Source organism: Panthera tigris, chromosome B1 (genome assembly GCF_018350195.1).
Source record: "Panthera tigris isolate Pti1 chromosome B1, P.tigris_Pti1_mat1.1, whole genome shotgun sequence".
Taxonomy (NCBI): Eukaryota; Metazoa; Chordata; class Mammalia; order Carnivora; family Felidae; genus Panthera; species Panthera tigris.
Genome location: NC_056663.1, coordinates 13153972 through 13169848, shown reverse-complemented (window position 1 = coordinate 13169848; position 15877 = coordinate 13153972). Strand labels below are relative to the sequence as shown.

Below are 15877 nucleotides of genomic sequence, written 5' to 3'. Positions count from 1 at the left end.
TTTCTTTTATAATCTCGTAATAAAAAAATCCTCTAAAAAGAAAAAAAAGGGTGAGTAAATAGGATACATTTTCCCTAGTAAGAAATATTCTGGGACACCCGGGTGGTTCAGTCGGTTAAGTGTCCACCTTTGGCTTAAGTCATGATCTTACAGTTTGTGAGTTCGAGCCCCGCCTCGGGCTCTGTGCTGACAGCTGGGAGCCTGAAGCCTGCTCTGGACTCTGTGTCTCCCTCTCTCTCTCTGCCCCTCCCCGGCTTGTGTGTTCTTTCTCTCTCAAAAATAAATAAATAAACATTAAAAAGAAGAAATATTCTAAACAAAGTATGGTTTGTGCTGTGAAGCTTTTTTCTGAAAACACATATTGACCACATTTGAAACTAATTACAAAGCACCAGAGAGTGGAGAGGAAGGTTGTATGCAAACTTACATATAGGTAAATAATAAATAAATAAGTAAATAAGCAAATAAATAAGTAAATAAATAAATACAAAGTCCTAGAAAGAAATAACAACATTAATTTCAGAAAAGTTAAACAACATAATAAAAATAATTGTATAATAAAGTTGGGTTATATGGGATTCTCACTGTAAAAAACCACTATTACTAAGTATTTATAAAATATTTATAGGGGCGCCTGGGTGGCTCAGTTGTAAGCGTCCAACTTCAGCTCAGGTCACCATCTTGCAGTTTGTGGGTTCGAGCCCCGCGTCGGGCTCTGTGCTGACAGCTCAGAGGCTGGAGCCTGTTTCAGATTCTGTGTCTCCCTCTCTCTCTGACCCTCCCCCGTTCATGCTTTATCTCCGTCTCAAAAATAAATAAACGTTAAAAAAAACTTAAAAAATATTTATAAATAATAAGTATTATAAATGAAGTAGCCAATTTGTTGCCAAAAGTAGAATATTTTTGAGAGTAAAATGGGGTGGTATTCATAATAGACATTAACTGGGATGATGTTAGGAAAACCAGGAGATGTATTCACTCAGTTTACAAGAGATGGGAGGGTATTACATCTGGCTGGAGTTGAAGATGATAAGTCCTTTGACTCTACTAAAATGAGAACAGATTCAGTGCAATTATTTTGTCTATTGTGACAAACTGTAATGAATTAGAAGACCTTCCACACACGGCCATGGCAAAACAACTGGCACCAGACATGCTCTTTCACCCTAAACAACAAAGAAACTGAGCAGATTAGATAAAACAACTGTTTCAGGGTGATGAACAAGAGGCAATGGAGGACTGAGATCTTTGAGAGACAGAAAGCGCACGAAGGAGACCCGGTATTTGTCCTGGCTTCCTGTCCTAAGGCAGTTTCCAGAAGGCATTCGGGGAAGCAGAGCCAAAGTAGAGCAGTGCGTTAGCATTAGAGTACGCAGAGGTCAGAGTTCAGGATGCAGAGGCATCTAGAATTTGCGTTATGGGGTACTAGAAAGAAGTATGTTGCAGGGTAGAAATAAGAGAAGCAAGGAGTGAAAGTCTGCATGGAGATTCTTTGTGGGTCTTTGGCTAGGGATTGGGTTGCACATATGAAGGGCAAGACTCCAGGTTATTGAACAGAGTGGCTATTTGCTGCAAGGCTGAGAACTAATACCTCCGTTTAGCTTTTTTATCTATGATCATGCAGGATGGAGAGATGGTAAAGCCAATGTAGTCTGAGTAGGAAGAATATACTGAACATCTCGAAGCATTGAGCTGAAATTACAGACAGGCTACAAATAGAGAATAAAGATGAACACCCAGCGTAAAGGATACGCCCTAAGGTATAGGAGATACAGCTACCGTAACAAAAAATAAAATTATCCTGACAGTTTAAAAATAATCTTTCTTCAACTTATCTATCAGAACAACATTCCATACCTTTAAAGGAAGACAACACAAACCAGATTCCATAATTCCTTAGAACAAATGCCAATAATGTCCAGGGTGTAATTAAAAATTACTAGAGGGGCGCGTTGGGTAGCTCAGTCAGTAAAGCTTCCGACTCTTGATTTCTGCTCAGGTCACGATCTCAGGGTTTGTGAGATTCAGCCCCGAAATGAGCTCTGTGCTGACAGTAGGGAACCTTCTGGGGATTCTTTCTCTCCCCTCTCTCTCTGCTCCTCCCCTGCTTGCATGTGCACACTCTCTCTCTCCCTCAAAATAAATAAATAAACATTTTCTTAATGTTGGGGAGAAAGACAGAAGGAGAGAGGAAGAACATGACGGAGGGGTAGAGAGAGGGAGACACAGAATCCAAAGCAGGCTCCAGGCTCTGAGCTGTTAGCACAGAGCCCAATGTGGGTCTGAAACCCACAAACTGCGAGATCATTACCTGAGCTGAAGTTGGATGCTTAACTGACTGAGCCACCCAGGCGGCCCAATAAATAAACATTTAAAAAAATATTACTAGAAATGTAAAAAAGCAGAAAAATGTGATCTTTTCTCTTTTTCAAGAGAAAAAACCAGCAATCAAAACAGACCACAAAGAGGTTAGATATTGAAGTGAGCAGGAAAAAACCTTAGAACAACTATTATAAATGTGCTCAAGGACTTAAAGGAAAATAGGAACACAATGATGGAACAGATGGAGGACCATCTGTAGAGAATAGAATATCTAGAATGAAAAGTAAAATATCTGAAGTAAAAATTCACTGGATGACCTTAGTAGAATATTACAGATAGAAGAATAAAGGGTTGGCAAACTGAAAAGAGATCAAAGGATTTCACCCAATATCACACACACACACACACACACACACACACACACACGAACACACACACACACACACACACACACACACACACACACAGAAATAAAAAAAAAGGATTAAAAATAAATTAAGATATCCATAGACAATTTAAAAAAATCATCCTTGACCTAAAGCTTACACTTTACACAAACAAAAGAAACAAACAAAAAAACTCAAAATGGATCAGAGACTTAAGTGTAAAATATAAAACCATAACATTTTTTAGGAAAAAAATACTTAGAGAAAATTCTTTGGGAACTAAAATTAGGTGAAGAGTTCTCATACTTGACCCCCAAAGCATTACACATGAAAGGAAAAACTGATAAATTTGACTTCATGAAAACTGAAAACTTTTATTCTATGAAAGACTCTTCTAGGATGATTACAGGAAATATTTGCAGATCACATATCGACAAAGGACTTGTATCTAGAATATACTGAGTACTCTCAGAACTCAGCATTAATAAAACAAAACAATGCAATAAAAATGGGCAAAATACATGAACAAGTATTTTACTGAAGAGGAGTATGCCTGGAATATATGCACATGAATGGATATTCAATATCTTTAGCTACTTGGGAAATGCAAATTAATATCACAATGAGTTATCACAATGTACCTATCAGAATGGCTAAAATAAAAAATATATATATTGATAATACCAAATGCTGAGAAGAATGTAAAGAAAATGGACCATTCTGACATTGCTAGTGGGAATGTAAAATAGTATAAGTAATTTTGAAAATAGTTTGACATTTTAACATTAAATGTGTATAGACTAGACAACCTATCAATTGCACACTTAGGCTTTTATCCCAGAGAAATGAGAGTGTATTTTTATGAGAAATTTGTACACAAATGTTCATAGAAGCTTTAATAGTTTCCAAACTGGAAACGGTCCTTCAAAGAGTAAATGGCTAAACTAATTGCAGTACATTCAGAGCATGGGATACCACTCAGCTATAAAAGGAATGGGCACTGGATACTTTCAATACTTGGATGAATCTCAAAAGAATTATGTTAAGAAAAACAACAACAACAACAAAGTTTGCATTCTATATGGTTCCATTTTTGTGACATTATTTTTTAATGTTTGTTTACTTATTTATTTGAGAGAGAGAGAGCACGTGGGGCAGAGAGAGAGGGAGAGAGAATCTCAAGCAGGCTCAGCACTGTCAGCACAGAGCCCAGTGAGGGGTTCAATCCCATAAATCCTGCAATCATGACCTGAACCAAAATCAAGTGTTGGATGTTTAGCTGACTGAGCCACCAGGTGCCCTAACATTCTTTAGATCAAAAAATTTTAGAAGCCAAGTACAGATTCGTTGTTGCCGGGAGTTAGGAATGGGGGAGGATGGGTATGGCTGTCAACAGGTCAAATGAAGGATCCTTATATTGATAGTACAATTCTGTATGTTGGTTGTAGTGACAGGTGCACGAAGTTTTACATGTGATGAAACTGCAAAGAACTACATAGGCACACGTACATATAAATGAGTGTATATGCAATTCATGAATAAGCTCTGTGGGTTGCACCAATATCAATTTCCTAGCTTTCATACTGCAGTACAGTTATGCAAGAGGCAAAGACAGGCAAGGCTGGATTAAGGGTTCATAGACCTCCCTGTACATTTCTTTGAAACCTTCTGTGAGTCTGTATTTATTTCAAGGTAATTTAAAAACTGTTAAAAAAAAAAAAATAAATGAACACAGCCTTAGTGACCTGTGGGAAAACATCAAGTAATCTAACATACATTTTATTGAAGTCCAGAGAAGAGGAAATATTTGAAAACAAGGAAATAATATTTAACACATTAAGAAACTTTCTTTTTTTAAATTAACTATTTATTTATTTATTTATTTATTTATTGAGAGAGAGAGAGAGAGAGAGAGAGAGAGAGAGATGCCATGAGCAGGAGAGGGGCAGAGAGAGAGGGAGACACAGTATCTGAAGCAGGCTCCAGGCTCCAGGCTGTCAACTCAGAGCCTGATGTGGGGCTTGAACTCATGAGCAGTGAGATCATGATCTGAGCAGAAGTCAGACACTCAACCGACTGAGCCACCCAGACACCCCGTCTAATATTTAGATCAAAGAAGCTCAGCAAAAAACCATGCAGGAAAGACAAACAAAAACAAAAACACAAAAAAGGTACTTAGTCACATCAGAGCTGAAAACCAAGCATAAAGAGAAAATCTTGACATTAGTCAGAGAGTAATGGACTCATTACGTATAAAGCAATGCTTCTTCACGGGGGACAATCTTGTCCTATAGAGAAATCTGGCAATTTGTGGAGACATATTTGATTTTCACAACTGGGGGTGGTTGTGGGGGTGCTAATGGCAACTAGCCAGTAGGGGCCAGAGATGCTGCTAACCATCCCATGATGCTCAGGAAAGCCACCCAAAACAAAGAATTGTGTGGCTTATGATATAAGAAGCACTAAGCTGAGAAATCTTGCTGTAAGGAAATAATAATGTGAATGATGGCCAATTTCAGATCAGAAACAATGTAAGCCACAGACAATTAAGTGACACTTTTAAAGTTACAGAAAAAAAAAAAAACTATCAATCCAGAATCCTATGTCCAGTTTAAAAAAAAAAAAAAAAAAAGGAAAGGAGAGACAAGAAAAAAAATCCTTTAAATAGGTTAAAATAAAGATTTTCAGATAAATGAAAGCTGAGAAAATTTGTCACGAGCAAACCTGCACTGCCAGAAATGCTACAGAAATATCTCTTCAGGCTAAAGGGAGATGATACCAGATGGAAACTTGATCTATGGAAAGGAATGAAGAACGTGTAAAGTGATAAATATATAGGGATATATATAACATGCTATACATATATTGACAGATTATATAATTTTAATAATTATATTTGATTATATTCGTATGCATATATGTACGCATGTATGTGCACACACACACACACACACACAAACACACACATGTTTTTTTCCTTCTCTTAGTATTATGGGTTGAATTGTATCTCCCAAAATTCATATGTTGAGCTCCCAAACCCCAGTGCTTGTGAATTTGACCGTATTTGGAAATAGGTTATTTGTAGATACAATCAAGTCAAGATGAGATCATTAAGGGGAGGCACTTGGATGGCTCAATCAGTTAAGCGCCTGACTCTTGATCTCGGCTCAGGTTATGATCTCGAGGTTTGTGACATCGAGACCTGTGTTGGGCTCCGCACTGGGCATCCAGCTTGCTTAGTATTCTCCCTCTCTCCCACCCCTCCCCCACTTTTGTCCTAGTGTGCCCACACGTGCATGCTCTCTCTCTCTTTAAAGAAAAAAAAAGGAGATCATTAGGGTAGATCCTATTCCAGTAAGACGGATGTCCTTATAAAAACGGGAAATGCAAAGGGGCGCCTGGGTGGCTCAGTCGGTTAAGCGTCCGACTTCAGCTCAGGAGATCACGATCTCGCGGTCCGCGAGTTCGAGCCCCGCGTCGGGCTCTGGGCTGACGGCTCAGAGCCTGGAGCCTGCTTCCGATTCTGTGTCTCCCTCTCTCTTTGCCCCTCCCCCGTTCATGCTCTGTCTCAAAAATAAATAAACATTAAAAAAAAAAATTTTTTTTTAATTAAAAAAAAAAAACGGGAAATGCGGACACAGACATGCTTGTGGACACAAGGAGAACACCACGTGAAGACTGGAATTTTGCTGCCACAAATGGGTCACAGTACGATCTAGAAGACAAAAGCAGAGCTCTCAGCACCTCCAGAGGGAACATGGGCCTACTGGCACCTTGATCTGGGATTTGTTGGCCCCCAGAACTGTGAGACAATAAATTAATTTTGTTGAAGCCACTCAGCTTGTGGTACTTTGTTAGGGTGGCCCTAGCAACATAATATACTTAGTTTCTCTAAACAGCTGACCTGTTAAGGCAAAAATAATAATATTACATTGCAGTATCTTAATGTGTATAGAATTAAAATAATGATAAAACAGCACAAAATGAAGGTTCAAATGAATTTTTACTTTTACAATGTTTTAAAATGTTATTCAAAGCATATCAAGTAAACTGTGATAAGTAAAGATAGCATATTGCAAACATTTAAAAAGTTATATTAGGCACAGCTTAAGGAGCCTGAATGAAAGAATTAAAATGGATACTGAAAAAATTAAAAAAAATTTTTTTTTATGTTTCTTTATTCTTGAGAGAGACAGAGCACAAATGGGTGAGGGGCAGAGAGAGAGAGGAGGACACAGAATCCAAAGCAGGCTCCAGGTTCCGAGCTGTCAGGAAAGAGCCTGATGTGGGGCTTGAACCCATGAGCCATGAGATCATGACCTGAGCTGAAGTAGGACGCTTAACTGACTGAGCCACCCAGGTGCCCCGAAAAAAAATTTGTTATTAATCCCAAAACGAAGAAAGAAATGAGGAACAGAAGAATAAAACACAATACAATAAGTAGCAAAATTGTAGATTTAAATGTCCATGATTATATGCAATGAACTGAACGCTCCAATTATGAGGCATATCCGATAAAATACAAGAACTAGGTGTATATTATATCCAGAAATTCACCTTCATCCAAGATAGACAGATTGGAAGTAAAAGACTAGGGACAGACATACCATGTAAACAACAGGCAAAAGTTAAGTAATAAAGCTCTCTCACTATCAGACAAAGCAGACATGAAGATAAGGTGTGTTGGTAGAGCAAGGAGGAATATTTCCAAAATAAAAGCATTGATTCATTAGGAACTTATGACAACCTTAATGACAGGCATATGTGTATGCAGGTAACAACAGAGCTTCAATAATGCATGAAATAAATGTTGACAGAATTAAAAGAGAAATTGATAAATCCACATAAATAGAGATTGCCAGCACCAACCTCTCGGTATTTTACAGATTTAAACACATGTTAGGATAAACAATATTTCAACCGCATGATCAACCACATTGAATAAATTTGTATTTATATAATACCACACCCAGCAATTTCACACTACATAGCTCTTGGGACTTTCATAGCACTTGGGATATTCACCAACATACACTTTATGATGATATCAGCTCAACAAATCTCAAAAGATGGAAAACTCACAAAATATGCCCCTAAAGACACAAAATATGTCTCTAAACTAGAAATAAGAATAAGATATCTAGAAAAACCTCTAAGTATTTAGAACTAAAATAACATACTTCTAAATAATGTGCAGTGAAAGAGTAAATCACAAAGGAAACCAGAGGGTTTTTCAACTAAGTGACAATGAAAATATCATGAATAAAAATTTGTGGGATGCAGTTAAAGCTCTGATTCAAGGGAAGTGTGCAGCATTATAATACTTATATAGGAAAAGAAGAATGAGTTAAACTTAATAATCTAACCTCCCGTCTTAGGCATCTGGAAAAAGAAGATCAAATTAAAACCAAAGAAGGAAAAAAAATAGTAAAATTAAAAGTTAAAGTTAATTACGCTAAAAACAGACAGAAAATTAACAAATCCAAAAGTTGGTATTTTGAAAAAACTAATAAATTTAATGGACCTCAGTAAAACCGATCAAGAAAAAAATATTAGAAACACAAGTTACCAATATCAGGAATGACAGAGGAACTATGACTACAAATTAAACAGAGATTTAAAGAACAAGGAAGGAATGTGATGAACATTTGTTGGAAAATGTTTGACAGCTCATATGAAATAAATATGTTGAAAAACTCAATTTACCAAAATTAACATAAAAAGTAAAATAATGTAAATAACTCTATATCTCTTAAAGAATTAAATTTGTAATTACAAACCTCCTCCCTAAGAACACTCCAAGCCAAGATGGACTGTCTGGTGAATTCTATCAAAATTTTATGGATAAATGAATTTATACAAGCTTTTTAAGAAAAGACAGGAAGAGGAAATACTTTACTTTCCTGCTCATTTAATGAGGTCAGCAATACCCTGATAATAAAACTCGACAAAAATATTTCAAGAAGAGACCAATGTCCTTCGGAATATAGACTTCAGTAAGTTCTATGAACAAAATGTTATTGAGTCAAATCCAGGATTACATAAAATGATCATACATTACAACCAAACGGGGATTTATCCCAGGAATGCATGATGGGTTTAGCACTTAAAAGATCAATTTAATCCACCAAATCATCAGAAAATAAAGAATGAGCGTACAATCATTTCAATATGTGCAGGAAGAAATGCTTTTGACAAAATTCAACACGTATTCATTATAAAGAACACTTAAACTTTGGGTCAGACAAAACTCCCTTAGTCTGAAAAGGCACCTGCAAGAAGCTTAAAGTTAATGTCATACTTAGTGCTAAAACACTGAACACTTGGCTTCTGAGATCAGGAACAACGCAAAGATGTCTGTTCTCACTTTCTATGTCATGTTGTGCGGGTAGCCCAAAGTAATACAACAGCAAAAAGAATGACATAAAAGGCATAAAGACTGGAAAAGGTGAAGTAAAATGCTGTACTCATAGACAAAATGACAATTTACATAAAAATCCACTGGAGCTTGTAGAAAAAACTACTAGGAGTAGTAAGTCAGTTTGAATGATCGTAGGATACAGAGTCAATATGTAAAAAAATCAATTGTAGTTTTGCATACTGACAGCAAACAATGAAATGAGAAATGTGAAATTTTAAATGGAGTTCATAATAGCAAAAAAAAAGCACAATAATTAAGCATAAGCTTTAAAAGGATGTGAAAGCTCTGCAATGAAAAGCATAAAATATGAAAAAACAAGACTAAGTAGAGAGTTATCATGTTCATGGATTGGAAGATTCAACATTATTAGCTTAGTTATTTGTCTTCAATGAACTATGAACTCAGTGCAATCTCAATCAAAATCCCAACAGGACTTTTTGTTTTTGTCTTCTTTGTTTGTTGTTGGTTTGTTTGTTTGTTTGTTTGAAGAATTTACTAGTTCATGCTAAAATATGAATGGAAATACAAATGATCTAAAGTAGTTAAAAACACTCATAAAAAGGGATAACACAGTTGGACGACTTCCATTACCTGATCATAAGAGTACGGTGTTCGAGGTAGTATGGAATTTGTATAGAGATAATGCAACCGATTAACGAAATAAACAGGTCAGAAATAGATCGATGTGATCAAATGATTTTCGCTAAAGTGCCAAAACTACTCATTTGGGGAAGGAATTATTTTTTTAACTAGATTGTGCTAAAACAATTGCATAAAAATATGAAAGAATGCATCTCAACCGCTACCTTAAACCATGCACAAAAATTTATTTTTTTAAGATTTTATTTTTAAGTAATTTCTACACCCAATGAGGGGCTCGAACCCACAACCCCAAGATCAAGAGTCGCACACTCCACCGACTGAGCCAGCCAAACACCCCCGTGCATAAAAATTAATTCAAGATCATCACATAAGGACGAAATATAAGGACCAAAAGTATAAAGATTTTCACACTTAGATTTTCACACTTTCACAATAGATGTTGGCAACTATTTCTTAGAGAGGACCCAGAAAGCACTAACCATGAAAAAAAATGACTACAATTCATCAAAACAAAAATACCTATTTATCAAAAGAGACAGTTAAGAAAATAGACAAGCCACAGACTGAGTGAAAAGATTCCTTACACACAAAATCTCATAAAAGTCTTCTCTCCAAAGTATATTGTAAAAACTCCCACAACTCAAGCAAACACAGTTAATGGGCAAACAACTCAAATAGACACTTCAAAAAAGGGAGACATATAAATGGCCAGCAAACACATAAAAATATGCCTACACCACTAATCACAAAGGTAATGCAGATTAAAGCCACAGTAAGATCACAAAAAAGTTAAAACCCAGAAGACGAATAACATCAAATGTCGGTAAAGATTTGGGACAAATGGCATCCCACTTTCCGGTGGGAGTGTAAGATGGGACAGACTTTGAAGAACTGTTGAGCAGTTTGTTCTAAGGTTAAACACACCTGCTCCGTGACCCAGAGATCCACCCTTTAATGTTATCCCAAGAGAAATGAATATATCTGGCCACAAAAGGCTTTTACAGAAATGTTTGTAACAGCTTCATTCATAAGGTGTAAAACTTGGAAACAACCTAAATGCCCAATGAGAAAGTGATAAAAAATATAGCAGTATATTAATTTACTACAATTCTACTCAGAGTAAAACAAAAAAAAAGTGCGAACCAAACTACTTTTAAACTTAGCAACAGGGATGAAATTCAAAAGCATTACGTTGAATGCAAGAAGCCAGAAGCAGAAAACACACGTTGCATGACTGCATTTAAATGAAGTTCAAGGAGAGGCAAAACTAATCTCCAGGTAGAAATATACTGGTAAGAGAGAGTGGTTAGGGATTGACCCTTTCTTTGTGACATAAAGAACTTCTTGTTTTTCACACTCATGCACGTTAATAACTAAATGGAATATATACCAAATACCTATTTGTGTAATTCTCAACATCTCAAGAAAGTTGAGATACTGCTGAATTGTTATTTTTAATGCCAATTTTAATCTTGCAACTCTGTTAATGCTTTATAACATATGTATTCTTTAAAATAAGTAGAAAACCCACTGAGGAGTTTTATAAGTAAGACTTTTAGGAAATATTACCTTAGGTGGTTTTCTTATATGCAAAATGCACATAATTAAAGACAATTAAGTACATGTTCATGAATGGGTTGAGGTGATATAGGTAAATAAGGGTATAGGTATATATACTACAGATCTCTTTAAAATGGAGTGTATCCTTAAAATTTAGGAGCGAATCAAGAATTTCTCTGGACAACAGGTAAATAAGGTATAATGGACAAGATAAAATATCACACTGTGATTTGCAGATAATTAACAACACTAAAGGTTAAAAAAAAGGTGATGTGGAGTACAGAAATTATATTTAAAATGGCACCAGTTGCCCTAAAATGAAAATTAATTAAGTTGGACAAGTCATAACATTTAATAACAGTATACAAGAAATTGAACAGTGACCATTTTTTTTTTTTTTGGAAACTCGGGCTGGATAAAAACTCTAATATTTTTGTCTCCAGGATCTTGATCAATAAGATACTATCTAAATCATTAAGTGAAACATTTGAAATGTGAGGGTTTAATTACTATTTCTCGGGAAGATGCCTAAAAATTAACAGAGATTAGGAGGCTCTTAGTAAGGCCTTCCCTAGAATAGGTAAGTGGAAAGGCAGTTATCTTTCTAGAAATACATGTGATTTCCATTTCTCTTTTATTATGCTAAACACAATAAAGCCTTTAACAAATGTGCCATTAAGTCTTTGGCTGATCTAAGTGTACCTCTATCTATTTTCTTGGTTCCTTTGAGAAACCGTGCAAAATCTTCATCTTATGTTAATTTTCAATTTAATCGGTCAATGCCAAAAGAAAATCTTTTACTCTAATTATAAAAGACAGTTGCTGTAAACATTTGACGTGATGAATACCTTTCCTGATCTTGGGCAGGCTATAATTGATTAAGCACAAATATGAGGAAAAACCCGAGTGGAGTGCTTAATCAGCAGTGACCCACAATTAAAACAGGTGATATTTGCTGGGTTTAAGAATAAAAGCAATGTGACTCCAATTAGCTGTCAAATCATCTGGAAAAACAGCTGTTACATAAATAGAAAATCACTTGGTCTTCCTGCTCACTTTTTCAATGTTGTCTTTATTGTTAAGTCATTTAAAAAGATAGTCCCTTTATTCACATAACATTAAAAAAGAGGAGAGACTAATTTGCAGTGTTGGAAGTCATGAGCGTAATTAACTTTGGTGGGGATGGGGAAAGGGTGGGAGAGGGAAATGTTAAAAAGGGCACAGGGTTGGGGCGCCTGGGTGGCTCAGTCAGTTGAATGACCGACTTCGGCTCAGGTCATGATCTCACAGTCAGTGGGTTCGAGCCCCGCGTCAGGCTCTGTGCTGACAGCTCAGAGCCTGGAGCCTGCTTGGGCTTCTGTGTCTCCCTCTCTCTCTGCCCCTCCCCCGCTCATCTGCCTCTCTCAGAAATAAATAAACATTAAAAAAAGTTAAAAAAAAAAAAAAAGGGCACAGGGTTGTGGGGATCTACTGGGGTGCTGGTAACACTCTGTTTCTTAACTGGGTCCTGTTTTATGGATGTGCTCACGTCGTGTAAATTCATCCAGCTCTGCACTTCCAACCTGCACATCTTTTCTGAATGTTATACCTCAGTACATTTACACAAAAATATAGATTCCTTCCATAAATATATGGCGTCACGTCAGGACTGGACCAGAATTGAAAGGATGTATGCTAGTGTCTATTATAAATAACCATTGTCTTGAAAGCTTTCCTCATCAGTGCTTCTAATCTCCAAGAACACTTGCCAAAATATTGAAAATTTTTATGAAATAAGACTCTACACACAAAATAGAGGTGCAACATTAGATTTTGATTATAATCAGATTTCAAATTTAAATGCTACTTACCAAAATGGTGTATCTTCCTTCAATTTTGTATCAGATTGCTCATTAGAGTTGCTAAGAAAGACGGCGCTGGTCTTACAAACCTGGAGAAGAAGTACAAATAGAAAAATCGCTATACTATGTTTATTTCATGATAACTGTATGTATTAACTATACTAACATGTATGTATCTGCATAACTATGAACAGATAAGTCATTCATGTAAGCATTCATATAACAAACAACTGGGGCGCCTGGGTGGCTCAGTCGGTTAAGCGTCTGACTTCCGCTCAGGTCAGGATCTCACTGCCCATGAGTTCAAACTCCGCGTCGGGCTCTGCGCTGACAGCTCAGAGCCTGGAGCCTGTTTCAGATTCTGTATCTCCCTCTCCCTCTGACCCTCCCCCATTTGTGCTCTGTCTCTCTCTGTCTCAAAAATAAATAAACGTTAAAAAAAATTAAAACAAACAAACAATTGCCGAGAATCTTTGCATGTACCAGGTGGCACGGGGTGAAAGCAGGTACATAAAGACGTATAAAAAATGTGCCAAATTTGTGAGGACCGCGAAAGAGGAACAGATCACATGTTACAAGACACAGGAGGCAGAAGAGGTTACTTCCAAGAAGGAGATTGAGTAAAGCTTTGTGGAGGAGGTGGGTCTTAAGCCAGCCTAAAGAAAGAGTCTAATTTCTTTTAAATGTTTATTTATTTGTTTTGAAGGAGACAGAGTGTAAGGGGGGGGGGAGGGCAAAGAGAGAGGGAGAGAGAGGATCCCAAGTAGGCTCCACACTGCCAGATCAGAGCCTGATGTGGGCTCGATCTCAGCAACTGCAAGACCAGCTGAAATCAGAGTCAGATGCCCAACCGACAGAGCCACCCAGGTGCCCTGAAAGAGTCTGATTTCTTAAAGACGATGGGCAGGAGTTGGAATGAGAAGAACGGATGGGGAGGGCAATCCGGGACAAAATGACCAACTATGGAGTTTGAACGTAATGGAAAAGGGGGCATGGGGAGCGGAATGCATTTCAGTTTCATTGGAGAACATTTCCAGAAGATTTGGAATCAGTGTGAAACTCCGGGGCTAGAGGTTGTCACTTGCAAGGAGCCAGGCACTAGAGAAACTCAGGGGTTCGGCTGTGAATAAGAAACAGGACAGCCCAGCCCTCGTGAAGCTCTCAGCCCATCAGGACAAGCCAATACAAAAGACTATTAACATACGTGTGAGCAACAGAGGTTTCTTTGGGAAATCTCTAGCTGAGGAACCAGTGAGGTCCAAAAGTCAGAGTTAAAAAATGACAAGTCTCAAGAGAAGTGATCATAAAGCAACGATCACCCAGCGAGAGGGAGCATAAAGAGGGAGCGAGAGGGACAGACTCAGTTACGTGTACCAGAAAGGAAAAGGTAAGTGAGGGAGCGAGCAGAGAGGAAGCAGGAGGTTCACAAGAGCCTGGCATCAGGAAAGATGACAGAGAAAAATTTTACGGAGGAGGTTATGCTCAAGAGTGGGACGCTTTGAAGTTGAATCAGGGCGAATACTAAAGAGTGGTTTATTTCTTTTGCTTATTCACTTGGTGAGGTGCAAGGTATTCGTGGTTGATGTTGAAAATCCTGGGTCGATGAAAGCTGACCTAATATTTGGCCATTGCATATAAACATCAGCACCAAATTTTTTTTTTAATTTTTTTTAATGTTTATTTATTTTTGAGACAGAGAGAGACACAGCATGAGCAGGGAAGGGGCAGAGAGAGAGGGAGACACAGAATGTGAAGCAGGCTCCAGGCTCTGAGCTGTCAGCACAGACCCGGACGCGGGGCTCGAACTCACGGACTGTGAGATCATGACCTGAGCCGAAGTCGAACGCTTAACAGACCGAGCCACCCAGGCGCCCCCGTCAGCACCAAATTTTACAGCCAGTGTCTGTATTTGTGCCTGAGCCATGCCAGTTGTTACGTATTTTGCAGATCACCTTGAAGGAGGGCCTAATGTACTCTGGTAGGTAGTTATTTCCACAAAATGCCACTCTTATTTCTTAGCGCATCAAGGGTCTCTGCAAATGATTAAATTCAGTAGATAGGGGGCCCTGCAGGTAATTCTTCCTCCCCCAGCAAGGTGACTCGTCGCCACCACTTGGCTATGTCTGGACATGGAATGCTAGAGACAGTTGCTGAGTGATGAGTTCACGCTTATTGAGTGTGTTAGTACTAAGTGCTTCGTGAGTATTAGCTCATTTAATCTCCATAACAACCTTAGAAGGCAAGCACAATTTTCATCTGAATATTACAGGTGAGGCAACTGAACCCGAGAAAATTTAAGGAATTTGCCAAAGGTCAGTCTTCACAAAGCCAGTGCTGCTCACGGCTTTTTCTCCTGGTCGGACTGGGAACTACTGTTCACTAATTCTCTTGGTTTCTACACAATTCTCCAATTAAGATTCAAGTCCCATACTACGGGTGACCTCGTGGGGCATGCCACAGCATCCTGAGCTGGGACGAGTAGGAAGTGGATTCCTGTTACATTACCTTATCGTCTCCAACTTCATGAAAAATTGGAGTTTTTATGTTGCGGAACGTACAGATACATGGATTACGCTTCACCACCCAACTAGCTGATACTCTGTTTCTTCAGGGGTCTCAAAGAGAGCCGGGGGCGGGGGGGAGGTGGTACATAGTGTCATGGCAGAAGATCAGGGTGAGGACAAGCCAAGTCCTAAGATTAGGTTCAGGGATTCATTGGTTATCGATGACCCTGAAGACTGTAG

General features: G+C 37.9%; 1 long non-coding RNA gene across 1 annotated transcript in view; it reads right to left on the bottom strand.

Moving 5' to 3' along the window:
- Nucleotides 1–13222, bottom strand: part of LOC122237603 — a 147547-nt gene extending 134325 nt beyond the window's left edge. The window contains exon 1 of the long non-coding RNA XR_006216180.1: nt 13143–13222. This is a non-coding gene — a long non-coding RNA (uncharacterized LOC122237603). The remainder of the gene's footprint in view (nt 1–13142) is intronic.
- Between the last annotated feature and the right edge of the window lie 2655 nt (nt 13223–15877).